General features: G+C 39.6%; 1 protein-coding gene across 4 annotated transcripts in view; it reads left to right on the top strand.

Moving 5' to 3' along the window:
- The window catches only part of FYN (FYN proto-oncogene, Src family tyrosine kinase), a 300,014-nt gene that overhangs the window by 19,464 nt on the left and 255,736 nt on the right, over nucleotides 1–24,814 (top strand). For all 4 annotated transcript variants that reach the window (XM_036766548.1, XM_036766549.1, XM_036766553.1 and 1 more), the window contains exon 2: nucleotides 16,596–16,635. The gene's annotated coding sequence lies outside the window, so the exon portion shown is untranslated. The remainder of the gene's footprint in view (nucleotides 1–16,595; nucleotides 16,636–24,814) is intronic.

A 24,814-nucleotide genomic window follows, 5' to 3' on the forward strand; every position in this document is an offset into this window, starting at 1 on the left:
CTTCTCATGTTCTTCTGGAAGGTCTATGATCTTTACGTTGTAGTTATGCATCTTGTTTTTGAGATCCATGTGTTTTGCTTTTATGTAGGTCATATGTTCTCTTAACATTATTGATTTTTGTTTTTCTTCTTCCAAATTATCCTTCACCCTAGGATATTTGAAATCCCAATCTGTTGCTCTCTCTTTTCCTTCTTTGGAGAGACATCACTGTGGACTCAAGTTTTTCTATTCTGCTAATAATTAATTATTTCTGTTGTATATGCCATATATTCTCCTATTTGTTTGTGTCTAAATTCTGTCATCGAGGTTCTGATTTGTCTCTTGTCTCTGGAGCATCTTGCTTTGGTTCCAAGCTCTCTGAGGAATCCAAAGGATTCTGTGTTTCATCAGATGTTTTTAAAATTTTCATTGTCTTGTAATAATCATTTAGTGACATTTTACAATCTTTTAGATGTATTGTTGCTCATTTTCCCTTCTGAGTTTAGTATCTTCCCTCTTTATTTCTTTGGTTGTACTCTAAGTTTTAAACTGAGTTTTCTTCTTTCTGGTATCTTTGGTGGTTTTAGTCTTTTTTCCCTTATCATCTTCTACTCCTCACTTTCTGACTCCTTTCATGGTCGATTTATCCCTAGGGCTAGACCTCAGAGTTGTCTCAGCCCCCTCCCACTATGGGGAATTAACTTTCCACTGGCCTCAGTCCCTGCCCAGGCAATTTGTGGGTGGAAAGGATTGGCCCTAGCTGAATTCCAGTCCCTTTTCCTTTTGGCTTGGTATAGCCTCACATACTGGCCCCTGCCCTAGTTCCCTCCATTATTTCCTTCTCTAGCTGGGTGCTGAGGAAATTTTGCAGGCTTGGAGGATGGTGATGGGCAGAATGTTTGCCATCTTGGCATTTCCTAATCTGGGGAACACCATAGGCAGAGCAAGGTCTTGCCCTGCTGTGCCTCCCCACTTGCCCACACTTGATTGGGCAGAGTTGCAATCCAATGAATGTTGGATAAGAGAAGCAGCAGTGTCAAGAGAAAATGCAGCCACAGGAAAATTCCTGAGTGGGTCTCAGATTACAGGTTTATGGACCAGTTTATGCCCCCTGGATGGGTGATGAGGTTGGTGGGGGAGGGATTCTGAGTGATAATGTTAGGCAATAGTATTCTCCACTGTTAATTCATTCAAGTTAATAAAGCTTTGTTGGGCTTCTCGATTTCTTGTCCTGTGGAGACAGCTGTAATTGCTATACATTTGGTGCATAATCCATCTTCTTTAGTGTTGTTTTTTTAGGGGAGTTAATGAAGGAGGAGAAAATATCTAGTGTTCCTTCTTGTTGGTCTTGTGACCCTGCTATTCAGGAATTCATTGCTATAGGCAGAAGTCTTGATTTCCTCCAACAATGAAATGCTGGCAGTTCTTTGGTTAAAGTCTTGGGAGTCTATATATTTTTAGTTTAAATTTACTTTAGTAATATTTTATCTTTTGACTATTCTTAGTTGTAACAACAGTATCTGCAATACCTCAGAAGAGGAAGACAGAGAAAAAGCATGAGCATTTTCAGACTTTCTTAAGCCAAAACTCAACTGGCATGCCAGAGATTGGAACTGAATTTTCATTTTTAACGTACCTTTCAGGGATCTAGGATGAACATAAGAAATTAGAGTCTCTCAATACAAGAGAAAACTCTCTTCATCTTTATTCAGTTCCCTTGTACTAAATAAAGCATCTATTTATGAAAGGATTAATTTCCAAGTATAATTTGGAAGTAGTTGCCAGAACATTCAAATGAAGAGAGCGTAGGGTGAGGATGTGCATACAGGGAGTAAGGGTAGCTCTTTTTTTTGGCCCCTTTACATGTGGTATTTCTGACAGTCATAGGAGAAAGATTCTGCATTAAAGAGATGTTTCAGTAGTGTAATGTTTCTTACGAAAAATAGAGTCATGGTTTATCTCAAGTATGACTTGTTAGATATTCCTCTTTCCATATTTTCCCAATAGAAGACTCAGAGATGCTTAGATTATATGTAGGATCATAGAGAAAAGACCTTAGAAGACATTAAGTCCAACTTTTCATTTTACAGGTGAGAAAACTGAGGCACAGGGGTAAAGTGATTTGAGGGTAGGATTTGAATCCAGGTCTTCTTATCTCCCAATTCAGCACTCTATCCACTACTCAAGAAGAACCTACATGAACCAGTTGCTTTTAACAAGTCAGCCTAGACATGGAGGGGATTGGAGGATGTTCTAGTCCCCTGAGACCTAGGATAGATACTGGTTCAGGTATATGCCCTAGATCAACAGGAAGGGAAGATTTACACTCCTCTGATACTGTTGCGTGGGAAGAGAGAAATATCTCTGAGAGCAGCCATGTGTAGCTTCTTAGTCTCTAAGTGAGGAAGGGACTGTACAAAAAAAGAAGCAAGAAACACCTCAAGAAAGCCTGAAGCATCTGTATCCAAATCCGTTTCCCCCATCTCATTTTTCTAATCCTGGCTATTAAGCCTTTTATAAATCTCAGTCCTCCCCAAGGCTGGGAAGTATCCTGGCTACAGAGTGGAGGGAATATAAGGAACCTACTTCAAATCTGGGCTCTGCTCCTTACTCCTTATGTGACCTCAGGCCTGCCATTCACATCCATGGACCTCCATTTCAGGATAAAATTGAAAGGGAGAATGTCTAAAGAGGAAAAGCAATTTTGTGAACCTACATAGAAAAACAGCTGGGTCTCCAGAATCCTGAATTATAATTATTCCTTCACTAACATCTTCATGTATGATCTTGGGACAAGTTATATTAAGTTTGTGTGTGTGTGTGTGTCAATTGCTCCATTGTGAAATCCCTTGATTTGTCATCTGTAAATTGGGGCTATGTGTACTCAAGGTGACTTCTGAGCTCTTTTTCAGCTCCAAGTCTATGATCTGGTGGTCTAATGTTATTTCTGCTTCTGGTAATGAAGTTTCTGGTAGTGAAGTTAAACCCTAGAATACACCTTCATTAACCAAGGTATTAGTTTATACAGAAACCATTCTCTTTCCTCTTTTCTTTGCCTTTCACTTTAAGCCCCAATTATTTATTTTAGGTAGGATCTTTCCTACCTGAAGGTGGGAAGTATGGAATATGCAACTACCCAAAGTTATAGGATTGTTGTATTGTGAATCTAAAGCTGGGAGGAAATTTAGAGGTCATCTAATTTAACCCTCTCATTTTACAGAAAAGGAAACTGAGACCCAGGGGATGGTTAAACTACCTGCCCAAGGTCACGCAGGCAGTGAATATTATAGCACATGACATGGAGATGACCAGGAAGTGATAGGGTTATCCCAAAGCTGAGCAAGATATGGTGAATGTTCACAAATCAGAGCCCAGGGTCACAAGGGTTAGAGATGTCCTGTGGAGACATGGAGGAACCAATACATACAAAATCAATATATCTTGTCCCAAGGTCATAAATGAAGGTGTTAGTGAAGGAATAATTACAGTTTGGAATTTGGAGACCCAGTTGTATTTCTGTATAGTTCCACAAAATTGCTTTTCCTCTTTAGACATTCTCCCTTTCAATTTTTTCCCGAATGCTTTTCCAAGGACAGTAAATGGTTTTATCCAGTATGATACTGTTTCCATGGTGACTAATGTATTTCAAAGAGGGTAGGCTGTGATGGAGGGAGTCTAAAAAAGGACAAACACAGAAGTGTCATAGCATAAAACATAGGACAGTGTACAACAGAGTTAAGTTTCAGCTTTTTGTATCCTGATGGTGACTTATTTAATGGAAACCTGCATAACTTGCTCCTAAATGTGAGACCATAAAGTCTTTACTGCAGCCCACACTGTCCCATATTTAGCTGACACCATTCCTTTGGTTAGTGCTTGGTTTGTTGTGTTTGTTTAACTCAACCTCAGGTTTATTCATTTTGTTTCTTCAGGAGCTTAACATGCATCAGCATAACTATGAGAATGGATCTAAGATAGTTCTACCCATTGAGTCCCATTTATGACACTTTGTGTGTGTAATAGTTTGAAAAATGAAGCCATATATGATTACATCCTTTCAAGTCTCAGACTGTTTTGTGAGATGATAATAAAAACCACTTTGATCTCCTCAAATGAACCCCAAGGGGAATGTGGATAAGAATCATAATAACTCCCATTTCTATAGCACTTTAAGGTTTACAAAATGCTCTGCTAGCAACAGTCCTACGTGGTTGTGAGTATAGGTATTATTTCCATTTTACAGATAAAGGAACTGAGGCTTAGAAGTTAAGTGATTTGCCAAGGTTCACTTAGATAGTAAGGGTCAGGGTCTGACGCTTAACCTAGACGTTCTGACTTCCAAACCCATACTTTTTTTTTTAATACTACCATAGAAGGATACCAGAGTCATGAGTTTAAGCAAATCACCTAGCAATTAAGTCTGTGGCAGGGTTAGGAAAAGAATTATGAGAGGTGATTCTTACATCTCTCAGGCCAAAGTTCTGTGCTGAGGTGATGAATTCACAAAATGATGAGGTCTGCTTTCAGGTGGTATATAATGTTAAATTTTACTCTTTAGCGGTTGAAAATAGACTCTGAAATTATTATAGTGTTTTATTGGATTAACTGCTCAGGTTTTTGGTGATTTTTTTCCCTTCTTGTTTGCCATTCAGATGTTTTATCATCAGTTTGAATAGTAAAAAGTTAGCTTAAGGGGTAGGGTGTATAAGAAATTGCCACCATCTTCAGTGCTAGGCTCTCTGCTCTCCCCTTCCAGATTTTCTTCCTTTTCCAGAATCTTTACCTTTTGCTGTCTTGCTATATCTCTGCTAAGAGACCATCCAAATCAACAACCAGCAAGTTTAGCACCCTGGGCAAGCACCACCAAAAAAAAAAAAAAGAAGAGAAAGAAAGTAAAAAAGAAAAAAGAAAGAAAGAAAGATTAACTTGAAATTAACTTTTTAAGATAAACTTGGTTATGGGCCAGGGGAGGAAAGACCTTAGGACACAAGGATCCATGAAGGGAGACATCAGGAGGCTCCTACTGGCATGTCACCTCTGAGGGAAAGAAACAAGGTAGAGCCAGGCTGGGGAAGAACTCACCTACAGTGCATTTGTGGAGAGTAGGAAGCATGCCATCTGGGAACTTTCTTTCTTAACTAATTATTCTTGCTAACTAGTTGCTGAGCTCATTTGTTTCTGTCTACCAAAGGAATATAAGTCCCATTGCTGTTGCTCAGTCATGTCTGACTCTTCATGACCCCATGGACCATACTGTCCATAGGGTTCTCTTGGCAAGGATATTGTACCGGTTTGACATTTCTCTCTCCAGTGAAGTTAAGGCAAACAGAGGTAAAGTGACTTAACCAGGATCACACAGCTAGTAAGAGTCTGAGGCTGGATTTGAATTCCGATCTTCCTGACTCCAGACCTAGCACACTATCTAATGAGCCGTCTAGCTGCTACACAAGTCTCATTAGGGTCCTCAGAAGTTCATTGCTCTCAGACAAAGCCCCAGCAGTCTTGCCCCAATTAAAGCTTTGGAGTTGACTGGGTTAAAGAGGATCATAGATCCTGAGCTGGAAAGGGACCTTGGAGGACACCTAAGTGCAGTCGTCACCTTTTATGGATGAGAAAACTGAGGTCTGGTCAGCCTGAGTTTTCCAAGGTCACACACAGGCAGCAGAGGTGAAATGCGAACCTCGGTCCTCCAGTGCACCTTTGACTGTGCTACAAAGCTGCCATTCCTGTCTCCCACATTTAAAAGTGAAGATAGATAAACAGATCATATATTGATTCAACAGACATTTATTAAGTGACAGCTATGTATATGACACTATGCTAAATGCTAGGGGTACAAAGATTAACAATGACATTACCCATACCCTGAAGAAATTTACATTTTACTAGGAGGTATATGATATGTAAACAGATAAGGATAATACCAGGCAGAGAGTGCTAGGGGAAGAGAAAAGATACAGAATTGAGTATTCTATAAAAATTTGAGGCAAGAATGCTATGCCAGAAAGAATTGCCTCCATCACCACAGCTGTTGTGACTGCCTACTCCAGAGCCTCTAAAACACCAGTCGGGCTTGGCATAAGATAAAAGAAAAGGATACAAGTAACTTTGGCATGAAACTCTGTGAATGGATAAGAGCTATGGAGGTGTCCCAAGGAGGTTGAATAATATTAGGTGCAGAGCTAATGTAGGTTCACTGTCAGCTAAGGGAGCTTCATTCATTCCTTAACTTACTTTCTGAAGTCCTGAAGGAAGCACTGAGTAACGTACACCATTATGTGAAGAGCAGCTCCTTGATGTTTTGGGTACTAGGGAAAGGTTCTTTGCTTGTCTGTACAGCATGCCCTCCCAGCTGCTGGACACACAGGATGCTCCAGAGACACTGGATGTATAGGGGAGGCCACAATTCTTTGTTTATCCAGCAGCTGCAGCCGCCGCCATTGAAGAGCCCTCTATGAAACTATGCATGTGCCCCAGTCTTTGGGCAGGAAGCCCCTGCCTGCCCTATTTTGAAGAAAGCACTGAGGAGTTACTATGTTTGCTATGCAATCATCCTCCGCCTTCCCCCCTCCATCTATTTTACCCATCCCATTTTCACCCCTTATTCTGAATTATAGCAGACTCTGGCCCCAGCTGCTTTTTTTGTCAGTTTCCTATGACCTAAGTAGAAATGACTCAAGTCACAATGTCCTGTTGGAATGTTCAGTAAGAAAATGTATGACAAGTCATATTAGCCCAATGGCTGGTCTATTCACAGACACCATTTACATTACAGTGTGTTGAATTCTATAATTCTCCCTGTAGTAGTGAATGAATAGAGCTAAGAGAATTGGAGTAAGAAAGAGGCCATTCAGAATATGTGAAGACGTGCCTGGCGTAATGAAGGCTTTTCTGACTGGTCTATAAATATATTAGATCTTTTGAAGAGAGTAAAATGAGTTCAAACGGCAATAGAGAAGATACATTGATTAGTGAAAGTATGCCTCATTGGCTAGCTCTTCCCCCCACCAACCCCTCTACCTCCTCTGCCCGCCCCCCACCCTGAAAAAAAAAATCCTGAATTATGTTTTGGTTTCTTCTTATGTATATCTGAGGACTCTGTTTTATTTACATGTAAACACTAGGGGTTTGTGAGCCCTGATCTCTCTTGTGTATTTTAAATCAAAAAGGGAAAGTTCGAACAGTGATTTGCCCTTCACTAAATGGCTAGATCAGTATATTGTCATTTATTAATAGCTAAACAAACATACAGAAATTTAAAAGGGAAGGTTTATTTATGGTTTTTCAGTTTTAAACTTCGCTAAGACTTTTGGGACACCTTACATATGTATACACATATATCCATTTGCCAAATTTGTTCAGATATAGGCCACACATCCTCTCAAATCTGGTTTATATAAAACCTTATCCGGGCTATGTGATATAAGTGGTATGGGGAGTTGTTGGGAGAGAAAGCTCCCTGCCTCCCTGAGGTAGTTTAGCAAGTAAATAGAGCGCTGTGCCTGGAGTCAAGAAAAACCAAGTTCAAATGTGACCTTAGACATGTAGTAGATGTGTGACCCTGGGTAAGTCACTTAACCTCTGTTTGCCTCAGTTTCCTCAGTTGTAAAATGGGGATGATAATAACTGCACCTACCTAGCTGGGTTATTTTGAGGATCAAATGAGATATTTGTAAAGCGCTTGGCATAATACTTCATATGTAATAGGTGTTACGTAAATACTTACTCCTTCTCCCCCTCCCCCATACCAATGCAAGTAGGTACCTTCTCTACAGCTTATACCCTTAGAAAGCTGCCTAGAGCACTGAGATATTAAGTGACTTGCCAGGGGTCCCACAACCCGTATGTGTCTGAAGTGGGAATTGAAGTCAAGTCTTCCTATCTTTGAGACCAGCTCTCTATCCGTTATACCACATTGTCTCCCTACAACCACATTATAAGATTTCTAAATGTTAATTTTTGGTACATACTCATACTTTCCTTTCAAAGAGATCGCATTTTAGTTGTGTGGGATGTATTCAGGGGTAGCTTATCTTCAGAGTAATATACTATACTACATATCTATATACATATATATGTGTGTGTGCATATCCTAAAATATATTAAGGATTCCTAAAAAATATTAAGGATTTCTATCAGTTCTATCATTTGACGAACCCTTCCCGACCTCAGTATTTAGTTTTCATAAGTTCTTGTCAAAATGTGCATCACTTGGTAGACAATCCTTTGGGCCTCTGGCAGGAAGCTCCTAATTGCCCATCAAAGGCTGATGAGCAAGCTAGCATCATCTCTTGAGAAAAGGCAGGAAGAATGCTATAATTAAATGCCTCATCGAGTGAGCCCCCAACAAGGTGAACAGGTATAACCAACGGGCAATTCTACCACAGCATCATCTTGCTATAAATGACAAAGGACTAAGGAAATAATTTCCCTACAAGTAGGGAGCTCAAGGGGAATTTTGCAGTGACCTGAATAAATTTGTTCAGTGTATATCTTTCAGCTATGGCCAAGTAAATGTTTTCTACTCATAGATTGGTTCCTCTCTTAGAAGGGGAGGTTAAAAAGGGATTGGAGGAATGTCATTCCACTCTCCAGAGTATCAGGAAGAATGAAGTGCCCCTTGAGAAAGGGAAAAAGAAAAACAAGATTTTTTAAAAAAGAAGAGTGAAAGTGTTCTGTCAAGGCAGGAAGAGATCATGACCTGTGTTGGGAGGTTGGAGGACTGAAAAACGTAGTACAGTAAAATAGGAGAATGGCCACTGGACATTTGGAGCTAAGTCATAGTTAAGCATCTCTTCTCATGGAGAGGGAAGCTAGACCCTGTAAGGAATGTCAGCAGCTACTTGAGCCCCAAGAAAATGATAATCCAGTAAGAGGCTAAGGAAGAAGAGACCTAGTAGTGTTTTTTGGTAACTGCTTACTTAGGTAGCTTATTTGTCTAGGGGACTTTACTACTAGAGGAGTCTGCTGTCTTCCCAGGATATGTATCCAGGACATAGTACAGAACCTCCTACATCTTGTCAGATTTGATGACCAGTACTCCCATTTTTGTGTTTTATGTAGAGACAGCAATATGGTATGATAGAGAGAACTCTGAATTTAGAGTAAGAGGCACTGGGCTCAAATTCTGTCTTTACCACTTAATGAATAAATCATGTAACCTCTCTGGGCTTCCGTTTTCTCATCTGTAAAATGAATTTAAACTTACCTGGACTCTAGTGTCTCTTTCAGCTCTAAATCTATGATTCCATGATAGTGACGGAACCTAGGAAACTGCTAGGGCTTAAAAAGGCATGGCCAAGAAACTGAAAACTTAGAGGCGCCAGTACTTTTTTTTATCACTGTTGCTGATTGAAGGCAGGGTATTTGGAAGATAAAAGGCTAACTTGAGAAGTGAACAGCTGCTTAAGAAAATCTTGCATAAGAATAAGATTTAGCTTTACAAAGCACAGCTTAAATCACAGGAGTGAAGGGCTCTTGACCGGAGATGTTGTATGCCTAAAAACGGCTGGCCAAACCATTTGCCTATAGATTTGTATATCTGATTAAAGGGGAGGGAAGGAACTGCTTGTATATATGCATCAAGTTAGATACCATGGACCATAATAGCTGTAATGGAGTAACAAGAATAGTAATGGAATTACTCAAGAGAAAGAGTCCAAGAAAGGACTCACTGACAAAACCCATGGTTCAGATGTCTATACACAAATATACAAAGCATGGGAGATAAGAAAGATGAACTAGAGATTCTAATGCAAGGAGGACAATTTGATCTCATGGTTATCATTGAGATTTAGTGGAATAGGTACCCTTATTGGCATATGGCTCTGGTAGAACAGAATAGATAAAAGAGGACTGAAAAGATACATCTATGAGGAAATCCCGGGAACCAAAGCGGGGAAGTATAGTGTCGACATCCAAGGGAAGATTAGCAATTGATCATATTATCATATATGTATACTGCAGATAACCTGGACTGGAGCAGGAAATAACAGGGAATTTGAAAAAAAAGATAGCAAGCTTAGGGTAGATGCGAGATAGTTATATGAAATTTCAGTTATCTAGAATTTTGTTGGAGCTATGTCTCTGTAGCAGAACGGGCCATAAATTCTAAGGTTACTTTTAATGATAATTTTATCCTTCGAAAGGTAGAGACACCATTGAAAGGATCTTATATTCTGGGCCTAATTCTGACCAATGAGGAGGAACTGGTTGCCCAAATAGAAATGATGGTAATCTAGGGGAGAAGTGACTTTATCTGAATATCTTTAATAGAAGAGGAGATGAAACTCAGGCAGAGCAAAATCTGACATGGACCCCAGATTTTTGGAGAGATTTCAAAGAATTCAGAGAAGGGATAGCTAAGATTCCATGGTCTAAAAAGGTATCATAGAAGGGAGAGGAGGCTCTTAAGAATGAAATTTTGAAGAAAAAAAGCAGGAATTCTTATGATGAAAGGAGGGCAGAGGGACAGAACTGTGTAAAGAGATCAGTGTGGATGCACAGGGAACTCATGTACCAAATTTGATTTTTTTCAAAGATATATAGAAGGTAGAAGCAGGATGCATTGGTGCAGGATGATTATAATAGAGTCCTGTACTGTCCTGTAAGCATAGGTCTGGAGCATAAAAATTCAGAATGAGCTAAGCCTGGCAATGAATAACAAAAACAGCAAATAGGACTTTTGTAGCTATATTGAGGAAACCGAGGCAGATCAAAGAAGGACCAGAACTGCTGCTTAGGATGGATGGGAAAATAAAGATGGATGAGGGAACAGGCAAAACTAATCAACTTTTATTTTATTTTTTTGACTGTCAAGAAGAAAGATGTTTGGACTGGAAAGGATGAAATAAAATGGTTAATAGGGAGTTGAAACCCAAGTATGCAATGAGAAAATTAGAGCTGCTCATTGTCTTCAGTGAGTTTAGAGTACCAAGACCAGACAAATACATCCCAGGGTACTGGAATGATGCAGCAAATGTGATTTCTATGCCTCTGTAAGTGATTGTTGAAGGATGGTGAAGAGTGGGAGGGGTGCCACTGAACTTGAGATATGTAAATGTTATTCTGATTAAAAAACAAATAAACAAACTAAAAAGGAAGTGGGTGGAATCTGCAAATTATAGGCCAGGGTGTTTGACTTCACAAAATATAGAATATGTTAAAGGGATGGTTAGTGAGCATCAAGAAAAGCAAGTAATGGTAACTAAAAGCCAGTTTTTCTTCATCAAGAAAAGGTCATGCTAGATTCATCTCATTTCCTTGTATGACAGGATTAGCAGGCAGTGAGGTCAGGATAGTGCTGTGTTTGAAGTAAGAGACTGCTATATCTGAGGTACCAACAAACACTTCTCCATAATAAAAGATGACTTTTTTTCTGAAGAAAGAATAAGTTGTGTCTCACCTAAGCAATCCTTATGGAGATGTGTGCGTGTGTGTGTACACATAGAAAGATATATCTATATATACACATATGTATTCTATGTGTATGTATGCATGCACACACATATGTATACATGCATACACACATATATATGTGTATATATATGTATATATATATGTATATATATATATATGTTGTGCCTCATCCAAGCAATCTCTATACTTGGATGAGAGAAGCAGGGAGAGGGAGAAGAGAGGGAAGGAGAGAAGAAAGGATAGCTGTTTACTTTCTAAAAGTATTCTTTGCATATCTCCCCATAGGAGTCCTTTCAATAAAAGGTGCCCTTAATTGACTTAAAAATAGAGTTCTATTAAAAAAAAGTGATATACATACAACTTTTCAGTAACATATCTATTGAATAAAGAAAGATACTCTTTCCCTTGGTTTTATAACAAACATTACTATTCTCCATTCTTAACAGGGACTGACATATGTATTTTAATTAGGGCAATTCTATTTTCATCCATCCTTATCCTTTCTGCAATAATGGAGCTGATGACTAAAAATATCACAAGCCTTGTGTGTCTGCCATGTCTTTGAAGTTAAAGCCGTGGCATCCCTCTTTGGGTTTGATCTGCACATTGTGGGTACAATGTGATGCACAGATGCATTGTCTTTGCTAATTAACTCCATCTGTTGAGGAAGACTGAAAAAGAAATTAGATTGAGGGTATGTGTGTATGTATAATGTATGTATGAGACACCTTGTGAAATAGTGAGGTGGCCCCTTCAAACATGTTTTCATCCTTCTTATTGGTACCAATTGTTAGAGTACCCTTGAGCAGAAAATCATTGTTTTGTATACCTTCATAAAATGGGCATCCCATGTCCTTGAAGTTCTATACACAATGCAAGTCCAGATTAAGTGTCTCAAGAGGAACACAGTCTGAAGTTTCTCTGAAAAAGGAACAGTGAAGGACTCTCTTCACCATCCCTAGTTGTGGGAGTTGGAATCCCACATTGTGACCTTTAAATCTATGCAATCTAATGTGGTTTTTTTTCCCTCTTTGGTGAAAATTGTTCCAGAGATTGGACTCTTCTTTGCTAAAAATTAAAATGTCCAAGAAAGGGAAATCTGTTCCATTAAAACTTACTAGGATATATAGACCCCCCATCTTTTTGCCAGAAAGGGGAAAACACATACGTATATACATGCAGCACACACACACACACACACACACACACACACACACACACACACACTTTTGTAGAAAGAAAAGAAGCAGACCCTAAATTTGATCGTAGATCTCTGGCCTCAAATCCAATGCTCTTCTCTAGTCTGTCTTTGGGTTTGGGCAGCATTTCTTAGAGGAAGAGGTCACCAGAAAATGTTCCTTGCTCTTTAAATGTTTGTTCAATTGATAAGTATTTATTAAGCATCTGCAATCTAATGGACACTATGCTATGTGCTGGGAATCTGAAAATAAAAATCAAATAGCCCCTGCCCTCAAGAAGTTTATGTCCAGTCACAGGAAGAAAACATGTCCATATATAAGTATATACAAAATATATTCAAGGTGGTTTGGTTTTTTTTGAAGGAGGTAGGGTGGACTAGCAACTGGGAGAGGTTAGGAGTTGATAAGAAATGATAAATTAAAATTAATTTAATTTGCTAAGACTAGAGCAATACTGAATAATTGGTTATTGGTGACTTAGCCATTGGTCCGCATTCCCAGGTTGTATTATATTTGGGGATTATTTTCCTGTGGGTATTTTGTTTTGGTAGAGGTGTAAATCATGGGCAGGTGGGAAGGATGCTAGAAAGACTGTATTAAAAAAAAAAAGTTTGTCAACCATTAGTTGGGGGTTCTTCAGTTGCTTCTCTCTGCCTTAGCTTCCTTAGGCCTAAATTTTCATTTGGAATATTATCAGTTTAGAATCCCTAAAATCACAACTTCAGTGTTGTGTTGAAACTAGAGGGGAACTTGGAGATCATCTAATCCAACTCTCTTATTTGTGATTGAAGAAACTGAGGCCCTCAGGACTGAAGTAACCCTGCCTGAAGTCACATGGCCAGTAGGAAAGGGGCAGAGTCAAGGCTAGAGCCCAGGCTTCCTGACTCCTAGGTTATCAGTCTTGATACCAGTCATGTACTCAAATTAGCTTTGTCCAAGAACACCCTTACATCATGGCAATGAGTCCCTGGAGCTTATTGCTTTGGGTGTGTTTTGCTTTTCCTTTGTTTTTGAATTTCTAAACACATCCCTTGCTTGCTGCTATGACAGGTGAGCTAGGGATGGCATGCCAAGCCAATAGCTTTAAAATTATCCAAGCACACATTACGTGAATGCAGATTTATAATTTTTCATATTCTTACAATGACTAGATAGCCCAGATTGTTAGTTTAAAGTGACCTTGAGGTGACTTAGGTCATTTTGCTGTCCTTAAATGAGTCTATGTTATGATGCAAAACAAATGGAAAGATCTTAGAAAGGTTTGCTGTGCTAGCCTTTTTCTTCCATGTACAGTTGCAAAAAGACTAGAAATTCTTGTAGTTTTTTTTAAATTGATATCTTTTGTTTTTGTATCATCTTCATTTTCCAAATATATTCCTCTCTCCTTCTCTACGCAAAAAGTCATCCTTTATAACAAAGAATGAAGAAGAAAGGGAGATGGGAGTGGGGTGGGGGGATAGGAAGGCAGGTCAACAACTGAGTCCGATATTATATGCAATGTTCCATTCTCCATAGCCACTGTCCACCCCTGCACCACAAAGAAGAGAAGAAAGTAAGTTTTCTTTCCTCTTTTTGGGAGCCAGCCTTAGTAATTATGATGACAAAGCATTCAGTTTCATTCTTTTTGTTTACAATGTTTACATTTGTAAACCTACATTGTTGACTATATAGAGGGTTTTCCTGGCTCTTCTTACTTAGATCCTTTTACATCAGTTCATAGAAGTTTTCCCATGCTTCCCTGGCCATATTCTTGATAGTTGTCATTTTCATGGTACATTAAACAATCTTGTATCACAACTTGTTTAACTATTCCCCACTTAATTCCCCTTTATGTTTAACCAAGTCTTTTAGGTATATCATATCCTTAGTGAAACAAAGAATGGTAAAACTGGTGTGGTACAAATGGAAACTAATGAGAGATGGTTGATCAGGCAGTATGCAAAGTGAACATGATTTTGTTTCTCAAAATGAACTTTCTTTTCTATCAGAAAACTTACCCCCGGTAGATCAGGGAGGGGCTCTTAATATTATTTTTCGTGTGTGTCATAGACCCCATTGGGCAATTTGGTGAAGCCTGTGGACCCCTTCTCAGAATAATGTTTTTAAATGCATAACATGAAATACGTAGGAGTACAAAGGAAACCAATTATATTGAAATAGAGTTTTCAAAATATTTTGTAGAAATTTCTAAATTTGATGATTTTGTGAAATCCTGCTTTCTTGTCAAATGCCAGCAGCTCAGTGGGATCTTACAGCTCACTGGTTCAGGGAAAGAGAGTCTGGATCATGAATAAATTTAGATTCCAGGTCTCCAAGTAAAATTTTGTTAAAGAGACCTCCCTCTAGCTCTCCAGCTCCAGGAACAGAGACTCACCACCTACTCTGGAGGGTTGAATACCACACCCCATTCTTTTGTGGGCTCCCAGACTCCTTAGGGGCTATTGAGAAGTCTCTGTGATGCCTGCGGTTCTGGGCCCATGCCAGGAGGAGGAAGGTGGGTGTATGGGCAACAGCATGCTGGCAGAAGCATCTTTTAACAAATTTTTTTTTTTTTGCTTTGGCTTTGGCCCCAGAGGCTTTGATGCATTTGATGAGATTTTTGTCCTCCCTGTAGCTTCAGTGTTGGCCACCTTGCTGGTGTTTGTCACCAGTACATTTCACGAAATTAAGCTTGTTCTTGAGTGTCAGTGCCTCCTTGTTAATACAACCTTCTTATACTGAGACTGAAAGGAGTGTGTGTGTGTGTGTGTGTGTGTCTGTCTGTCTGTCTGTCTGTGTCTGTGTCTGTATGTGTGTGCATGTGAGCCAGAAGAGCCTTAGAGATTTTATGATCTAGTCCAACCCCTTTCTTTGATGACTGAGGAAATTGAAGCTCAGGCAGGTTAAATGTCTTGTTCAAGGTCAACAGAGACTGGCAAAGCTGTGATTCACACACAGTACTCTTAATTCAAGCTTTATGTTCTTTTCCTTTTTTTCACACTGCCTTTCTTACTAAACCATTGTCGAATCACTCCCCCAGCCTTCTCTTCCCTAGGCTAAATAACCTTTTCTTTCTTATTTGACCATTTTTGTGCCTCTCCTCTGAGGCTGTTAAAGCCAAGCCTACTTTTTAAAGGGCCAGAGCCTTATCTTCCCTAGGCTAAATTACCCTATTAATTTTTTTTCCCCTTGACCTTTTTCGATGCTCTCTTCTGACAGTATTAATCAATCAATCAATAAACATTTATTAAGTGCCTGCTATGTCACAGACATTGTGCTGACCACAGTTGGAAATGATGAATGAGGTAGTGACAGGAACTCTTTCATCATCTGCTGGTGGTAGGTAGCCAGAGTATACCAGCCGGATGGAACGTTGCCATCTACCAGCCTAGCACTTTAAAAATTAACTAGTAATTAGGCATGTGTACCAGCAGAAACAGCATTCCCAACCTTGCCAGGCGCTTGGCAGGGAGTTTGAAATCCACCCTCACCCTGGTGTTCTGTGGGCAAGTATCTGTGCTTTCTGCAAGGGCCCATACCAACTGCGGGTGATAAGTAGCATCATTTCAGAGATGCCCATGTATTTGGCTCTGTAGTAAGACGTCAGAGTAGGGCTGGATGTAGGGAGAATGAACACTCCCCAGAACTGATCTCTGCCTCGATGTGACGGCAACCATTGCAAAGAATGCCATCATACATTGGTGCTATATACTCCTCCTTCCTAAGGGTTCAGACCCTAGAGAATAGGATCCAAAACACTGACTTCCTTTGCTCAGTTTTTGGCTGGGACCAAGTCCTTCCAAGAAGGTTGCAGCAGGTGCTTGCGGCAAGAGTGGCTCAGTGAAAATTGTGTGATTAGCGATAAATTTGTGGGCAAATCAAGTGTGTCTCTATCAAATGGAAATTCTGTGGGTGTTATTTTGTGGGTGGCTTGCAGGCACCGAATGCTCATTTCTTTGGTGGTGTATGCGTGTGTGACTCTCTCTTTTTTTCTCACCATTTCTTCATTTTCTTCTGCAGATCTTTGAAGAAGCAGGATGTTCATCTAGACGTGGAAAAAGTAAGTTGACTAATTTCATACCAAGAGCACGTGACTTATGAATTAGAGACAGGATTTCCTACTGTGACCAAAGAAGAAAACCATTTTTTTTCCAAGTTCCTATGGACTTTTCTGATATTTAAAGTGAATTCTGTTTTCATTAATTTTTTTTCTGTTTTAATTCTGCTTTTTTAATCCCAAAGATAGCACAAGGTATTGGAGTTATTAAGGTAGATAGAGTCCTGTTCCTAACTCTATTTTTAAGGGAATTCTTGATGAGGAATGAAATTGTTCTTCAACTTAGAGGCTTAGAGCAGGGCTTCTTAACTTTTTTTTTTTTTAGTATCATAGACCCTTTTTATCAGAATAATATTTTTAAATGAAAAAAAAATAAAATTACATAGGATTCCAAAGAAAACTTGTTATATTGAAATAAAGATATGATATTTTTTCCCTGCCCAAGTTTGTGGACTTCCTGAAATCTACCCATCTACCCCTTGGGGGATGTCAGGTTAAGAACCCCTGTCAGAGAGAGAGTTGTCTGGGGCACTGGGAAAGTGGAGTGATACGCCCAGGCTCATGTAGCCAGGGTCAGAACTTGAACCTAGGTATTCCTGATGTTGAGACCAGATTGCTATTCAATACTCATGTTGCCTCTCCCCTTTTTTTCTGTCCCACCTCCTTTATGTAAGAAATAACCAGTTGTTTCAGGTGTAACTTGGTACCTAGTTCATATAAAGGTTGTGTTTCCCAGTAACTAGAGAAGCAGGGAGCAGTCATACATCATAACTCTACTGTATCTTACCATTAATAAAATGAGCTATTGTGTAGACATGAAGAAAAATAAGTCCTCTACAGGGAGGTGGCAATTACAGGAGCTTTTCGTCTTGATAGAACACAACTTCATTAACATTCATGAGACCTTTCACCTCTGGATCTCAAAGCTCGCAGATCACAGATTTTAAAGTGTGAAGGAACCTCAGAGTCCATCCAGTCCAATCCTTCCATACTACAGATGAGGAAACTGAGACCCAATGGGGCTTAGTGACTTTCTCAAGGCCAACCAGGTAGTAAGTAGCAGAGCCAAGATTTGACCCTGGGTCCTCTGACTCCAAATGGTTCGTAGACAATGTTCTAGGAAAGAAACTGAGCCATTTAATGGAAAGCAAATGGCCTTCCCAAGTACTGGCTGGTGTATTTCTGTCATCCCTGTGAAATGACTTCAAACTTTGTTGCTAAAAAAGATAGTAGGTAACTAAGAGCCTGCTTTTAAAATTGAGAATTTTGAGTCTACTTTCTTTGCACCAGCAGTCTTTGTTTTTCACTTCCTTTCTCTCCCACATGAAGAACTGTAATTTCTGGGTCCCTTTATTTCATATCCCAAGATACTAATTTTTGATTCTTTGAAGTGGATTTCTGACCTCTTCCAAAATGAAGTAGAAAGACCCTGTACTTTTGTTTTTTGCTATCTCAAATCCCCTAAGAGTGATCATGGAGGAACCTTGAGATACTCAGTATTTGTTTCTGCATTTATTTTTGAGGCAAGGCCATTTTATTAAATTCAGTTGCTTTCATTATATATTAAATAATGAAGAAAAATAAATCGGTAATATACTTCAATAACTTTAATGGGAATGAAATTGCTTTAAATAATATCTAACCACTAACGTGTGTTTAACCCTAATTTTTGCATTGACACAGCATAATTTGAGAGGGGTTTGATCTTAATTTCTTATTAATCTTTCATTGGAAGTTACTTATCTCAGCTCAACAAGCACATATATTAAGTCCCCGTTATATGAATGACGTATTAATGATGCAGTACTAAAAGCTGTGGAGAAAACAAAGGTAGGAAAGGACTGCCCTCAAGATGCTTACAATCTTCAGCAAAACAGGCTATTTGGGATACAACCCTTGTACACACACACACACACACACACACACACACACACACCCTCCATCAAGGGAATGAGTCCTCTTAGCAAAATTTCCCTGATAGCTGATGGTTGGCTATTTAAATACTGGAATATTCTCATGCTCTACAAAATACTTGTTTTAGAATGTACATCACAAATCCTTTAGTCCAACCACCCTCGTTTTAAGCATGAGTCCCATCTATCATGTGTCCTACTGGTCATTCATCTTCCTTTTGGAGACTTCCACCAAAGGAGAAGTTGCTTTCTCCAGAAGTAGTCCATTTCATTTTTTGGATGACTGTTACAGAGCTCATCCTACACAGAGATGAAATTTGTCTCCATATGACTTCCACCCACTAAATTCCAGTTCTTCTTTCTGTCACCAAGCAAAATAAATCTAATTCATTTTTCACATGACAACTTTTCAAATGTTTGAAGTAAATAACATCTCAATTCAACAAAACATGTGTTAAGTAGCCTACTATGTGCGAGGCACTTGGGATATGAAGACAAAATGAAAAATAGATCTTTCCCTCTAGGATTCCCTCACTCTCTATCTCTCCAGGCTAAACATCTCTATTTTCCTTCAACTTTTTTAATGGGAGTCTTTTTTTTTAATGTGCTATATACTTCCCTGCCTTCTTATACAGAGTAAAATGAACATAAATAAATCTTCTCTTGATGACTTAAGATCTTCATTATGATTATTAGTTATTGCAGTGTGGTATAGATATTATTGTAGATGTGGAATCATTCAGCAACTAATTATTGAGCTCCTTCTCTGTGCCTTTAAAGAATTGTGGTTGATAAAGAAATAATGAAGACATAGTGTCTGATTTTATGAAGCTCACAGGCTAGCAAGGAGGTTATGACATATATATAAATATACAATAACTATTCAGTAAGAAGCAGCGTGGCATAGTGGGGAGACAGCCAGCCTCAGAGCCAAGGAAACTTGGGTTCAGGCCCAACCACTAATATATACCGGTTGTGCGACTCTGGGAAACTCACTTAACTTCTCGGTACCCAAGGCAACCCTCTATAACAATATACATTGAAGAAAAGGCACTGAACTGCATTTGTAGTCAGAGCTCAAACAGTCTAGCATCAAACAGTTCTTAATTGTGATTCTCATATTACTTGCCTTCATAAACTCCGTGTTCTGACTGAATTGGACTAACTCTTCCTTAAACGCAATATTCCATCTCCTGTCTCCATGTATTTGCATAAGCCATTCCCTAGGTCTAGAATGAACTTTCAAAATCCTTACCTCCACAGCCCAGAATGCTTCTCTTCCTTCAGGGCTCAAGTGAGGGACCATCTCCTCGGTGAAAACTTCCCCGATCTTTCCAGCCATGTGTGCTCTTCCTCACCTCGGTTTTCCTTGTACTGTACTTATTTCTATATATGTTGGATTCTGGCCTCAAGTTACTCCACACACCCCCAAACCCCATAATGTAATCTCTTTGACATGCTTTGTGTCTTTGAATTTCTAGCTCCTCCTACAGTGCCTTGCACATAGTAGGTACTTAAATGCTTGTTGAATGGGAATGAATTCTCAAACTGGATTTTCAGCCTCAGACATAATGTGCTTGTTAACAACAGCCTATAAAGAGAAATAAGAGATAACAGACCCTATCAATAGTCTGGTTTCTCTCCAGGAGGGCTTGTTGTCAAGAAGTCAAACAAATATAGAGGTTTGTTGGGCAAGGAGGTAAAACAGATAAATAAAAAAAGAAGCAAAATATAAAGGGAAGCAGTAGAAATAAAAGAGAATTGTGGACAAAAAATTCTAGAAGTCTTGAGGGAGGAGTGTGTAGCTTCCATAACTCATTGCTTTAAAATGGTGTCATAGGTGCATTCTAAAAATGAAACCTGACCTCCTCACAGAAGATAAAAAGGTTATAGCTCATTTAGAACATGAGCTCCCTAGGGAAGGGACTATTTTTTGCTTTACTTTGGATCTCCATCTCTTAGCACAGTGCCTGGCACACACTGGGTGCTTAATAAATGCTTCTTGGCTGTATGCTTTTGTAGCATGAAAAGCTGTCATCTTGGCTTGTTTAAATCATGCTTTAAATGGATGGAATTAAAATGTCCACTTTGATTATAACTACTCAGGAGGAACCAGTTAATGAACCCTTTATGTTTGATCTGAACCCTGAAGTAGAGAAGGAACTTGTAACTATCCAAAGAATCTCCTTGACAGTACATAGAGCAACTTGGGCATCTAGCCCTGAGAACCCTCTTGGTATTTTGGATCCTCTAATTTTAGTGATAAATGAAAAGTACTTCCAGTGGTATACAAAATGGCAGCAGAGTTGCCATTCCTGCTGACTGTTCTTCCAACTCTTTGTTTTTTGTACTGACTGTCCCTCGTGCCTAGAATGCTCTTTCTCTCTCTTCCCTTCCACTTCTTGGTATATCTGACTTTCTTCAGCTCATCTCAGATACCACCTGCTATAGGAGGCCTTTCCAAGCTCTCCCAGCTGCTCCTGCTTTCCCCTTTAAGGTTACCTTCTGTCCACTCTCTCTATATCTTGTTATATACCTGTGTATAACATCTTGTCTTCCTCGTTAGAAAGTAAGCTCCTTGAGGGCAGGGCCTTTTCTCCTTCTCTCTACTGGTATCTTCAGCTCTTAATCCTGTGCCTGACACATAGTAAACAATTAATGACGATTGATTCCTAATAGAATAAGAAGCTAGATTCAGGCCTCAAAAATCGGTTTTATCCATGCCGCACAAATTTCTCATTCTATGTATTCATCATCTCAGAAGCCTTCCAATCACAAAACTATTTAAAAAAAAAAAACTGGAGAAATTAAGGAGGGGAAAAAAATCTTGCATCACATTATCTTCCTGTTTGATAGAGTAAGGGAAGTATATATTTCCAAGATTTTGTTGGCTTGTAAAAATGTAGGATGTTCACAGAAACTGCTACATTCTTCGATGTCTGTTGCTCTAAAGAGTCTCCAGGGAAAAGATAAAAATATCCCCGGTTCTTACTGTGGGGTTAATAAAGGCTTGTGAAAAACATTTTATGTCCCTGAACAAATGAAGTCTCAAAATACATAGGCTCCATATGGAGGAACCATTAAGGCTGTTCCTGCCTATAGGAACCTAAGATCATAAGTCTTACAGCCAAAGGGAACTTTAAATACCATCTAGGCCAACCTCCTCTTTTTGCATATTCGGCAACTGAGGCCTAGAAAACAGAAATGACTTGACCGAGGTCAAAGGCTTTTTTGTCTGGACTTGTGGTCTTATTGGTCAGAGGTTCTCTCAGTTGAGGAAATTTCATCCATTAATACATCTCTGTTCTGCAATTTATAGTCTTAGAAAGTTGCCCAAGACACTAGGAAGTTATATGATCTGACCTGGGTCAAACAGCCATTGTGTATCAGAGTCAGAAGTTGAACTCAGGTCTTCCTGACTCCAAGGCTGGCTTTCTTTATTCCCTAGGTTCAAAGGTTGTAATGTAAATAAAGTGGCAAATTTAGGGGGAAAGATTCTAATGATTAGAATTTTCAGAAGTAGAATGGGCTATTTTGAGAGGTGGTGGGTTACCCCTCTCCGTGGAGGTCTTTAAGCAGAGGCTGGATGACCACTCGTTGGGCATGTTATAGCGGAGATTCCTTTTGAGATGGATTGAACTAGATCTAGGTTGATGGGAACCCTTCCAGCTCTGAAATACTGTGATTTAAATCCGGGTTCTTTGACTCCAGATCTCTTCTGTCTCTAAGACAAATGGATGAAAAAGGGACAATCAGGCTTTTGTGGGGATGGGGATAGACTGGAAAGGGGAGAAACAATGGAAAGTGGTGGGTTGCATATGGGAGGAGCGAGTGCTAAGCATTTTGGTTATTTAGAGAGCTGGTGGCTGTGGTTGGGATAAGAAGGATTTATGTTAGCATCATTCCCCACCACCTGCAGAAGCTGCTGCTGTCCCACAACATTCCTGAGTGTGGCCAGAACCAGATTAAAATGTAATTGGAAACATTTAACAAAATAAATAAAAATACAGTAAGACATAGATAATATTACATTTTAAAAGTAAGTCAGTATGAGATCTGCCATGATCCTTATGTATGGAATAGTGGCCTCTGTTTCTCTTTGATTTTGATACCAGTGGTCTGAAATAAGAAGGCAGAAGAGTTTGTCAACTCCTAGCCCTGGTTGAGAAGAGATAAGAAAACTGGACTTGGCAACTAGTCCAGGTGCCAAAAGATATCAGTTCGTGCACTTTCTTTGACAGATTTTCCTGGGGTCACATTCTCCCTGGCCTGCTTGATACCAGGCATTTTCATCCTGATGAACTGACTTGGTCCCTTGGTGATCTTGACTGGGTAGACAGTCCAACTACTGTTACTGAGTGAAGGATGAAGTACTCCAGACCCAAGTTCATACTCATTTTCCGTTGTTTATCTTGCAACTCATCCTTTCCAAACTGCAAAGGAAGTAGCTGCTTCTAAAGAATGTTGCTAGAATTGTTTGTAAATTTTGCTAAAGGGTAGGGAGCCAGGCCAGCCTGTAATTTTCTGGGACTTAGGACAAGGATAAATTAGGGGGGCTCACCCTGCATTGATGAAAGCAGGAGGACAGTGGAGATGACAGCTGGTAGGAGGCAGAAAGTAGGCCTCTTTCCTAGCTACTGAGGCTAGGTAGGAGGAAACAGCTTTGTATTGGTGCTTCATTTGTGTTGAGGGGAGGGAGAGGTTTAACGTTTGCTGCTGAAGGGCAAACTTTTTTTTAAACCTTTGACTGGAAATAATTATTACTCATCACCCCTGGTAGCTTGTTAACTTCACTCCTGTTCTATATACAACCCTGGATCATGAGGCTGGGTCTTTGTTTGAATGCCTTCCTCTGTCATCTAAGAAGGAAAAGGTGACCTTTGCTAATTAGAATCCCCAGTTAATAAAGGCTAACCCTTTCTGGACTTTGTGAATTCAGCTGTTGGGTGACATTTTGAAGAGCTGCAGATGGGCATTTTAGGTCTTTATGAAATGTTGGAGCAGGAAGAGGACCTTTGGGATCTGTAGAATGTTGCTTCCCCAATGACCTACCAGTTTGGGCAGTTTTTTAGTAATTCACAAACTTTTACTCCTCGTCCTGAACCCCTTAAGTGGCAAAGACCAACTGCCTCAGAAACAGAGGGTAGGGAGTAGGCAATTTGGAGTTTAGGTTAGAAAGCACTTACTGTATCCCCTTCATTTTACTGAAGTCTAGGGGACTGAACCCCAACTACGGTCCCATTCTTTCAATTCATTCTGGCATCAAGGTGACCTTGAGCTCCCAAAGGCTATGCCAGTAAAGTATAAGCTCCGGGAAAGCCTACCAAACTGGAAAGACTTCAATTTCAGACCTTCGGCAAATTTTTTGAGTAAAGAAATCCTCAAAACCTTTCTGCTAAAGCATAGAAGAGTTATAATCTATATCAGTGAAATCATAGGTCATTGGAAGAAGGAAACTGAGTTCCAGAGAAGTTCAGGGATTTACCCAAGAGGAGAGAGATGGTTGGTAGTAAAGCTGGGGTCTGAACCCAGATCCTGTCACTTCAAGTTCAGTGTTCTTTTGTTACAAGGCTTCATTTTTGAGATGACCTAACCTGGCTTCTCCAAACAAAGCCAAAAGTCAATAAGCATTTACTGTGAGGCAGACGCTATGTTTATCTCTAAATAAGAAATAAGAAAAATAAGAAAAAGCAAATAAGAAAATAAGAAAAAACAAAACAGCTCCTGACCTCAAGGAGTTTACAGTTCAATAGGGGAAGACAATGCACAAAAGGAACCTGAAAAAGGGAGAGGAGTTTTGCCCCTATACCTGCCAGGGGCACAATGTTGGTGAGTTAAAACCAAACAGAGGAGCTAGTCTTGAACAATGAACTGGAAATGACAAGTTGGCTGGAAATTCTGAGCCCTCTAGAAAAGGAAGTATCTTTTGCTTTATCCCTCCAGTCAGAGAGGAGAAGCATCTGATAAACTGAAGCAACCTCCATGATGATGAGATTTCTGGTGATGAGTTAACCGCCCCCCAAAGCATGATATTCAGGAGTAGAAACCAGGCAGAGCAGCTGGGGAGAAATGAACACTGAAGAGACTTGTCCAAGTCGAGAGAAGGAAGGTGATTTATCCAAGGCCCACAGGGATTTAAACCCATGTCCTTTGGATTCTAAGACCACCTCACTTTCCTACTATACCATCAATCAATAAGCATTTATTTAAGAAGCAGCCAGGTAGCTCAGAGGAGAGAGAGCTGGCCCTGGAGTCAGGAAGGCCTGAGT

This window comes from Trichosurus vulpecula, chromosome 7 (assembly GCF_011100635.1).
Source record: "Trichosurus vulpecula isolate mTriVul1 chromosome 7, mTriVul1.pri, whole genome shotgun sequence".
Taxonomy (NCBI): domain Eukaryota; kingdom Metazoa; phylum Chordata; class Mammalia; order Diprotodontia; family Phalangeridae; genus Trichosurus; species Trichosurus vulpecula.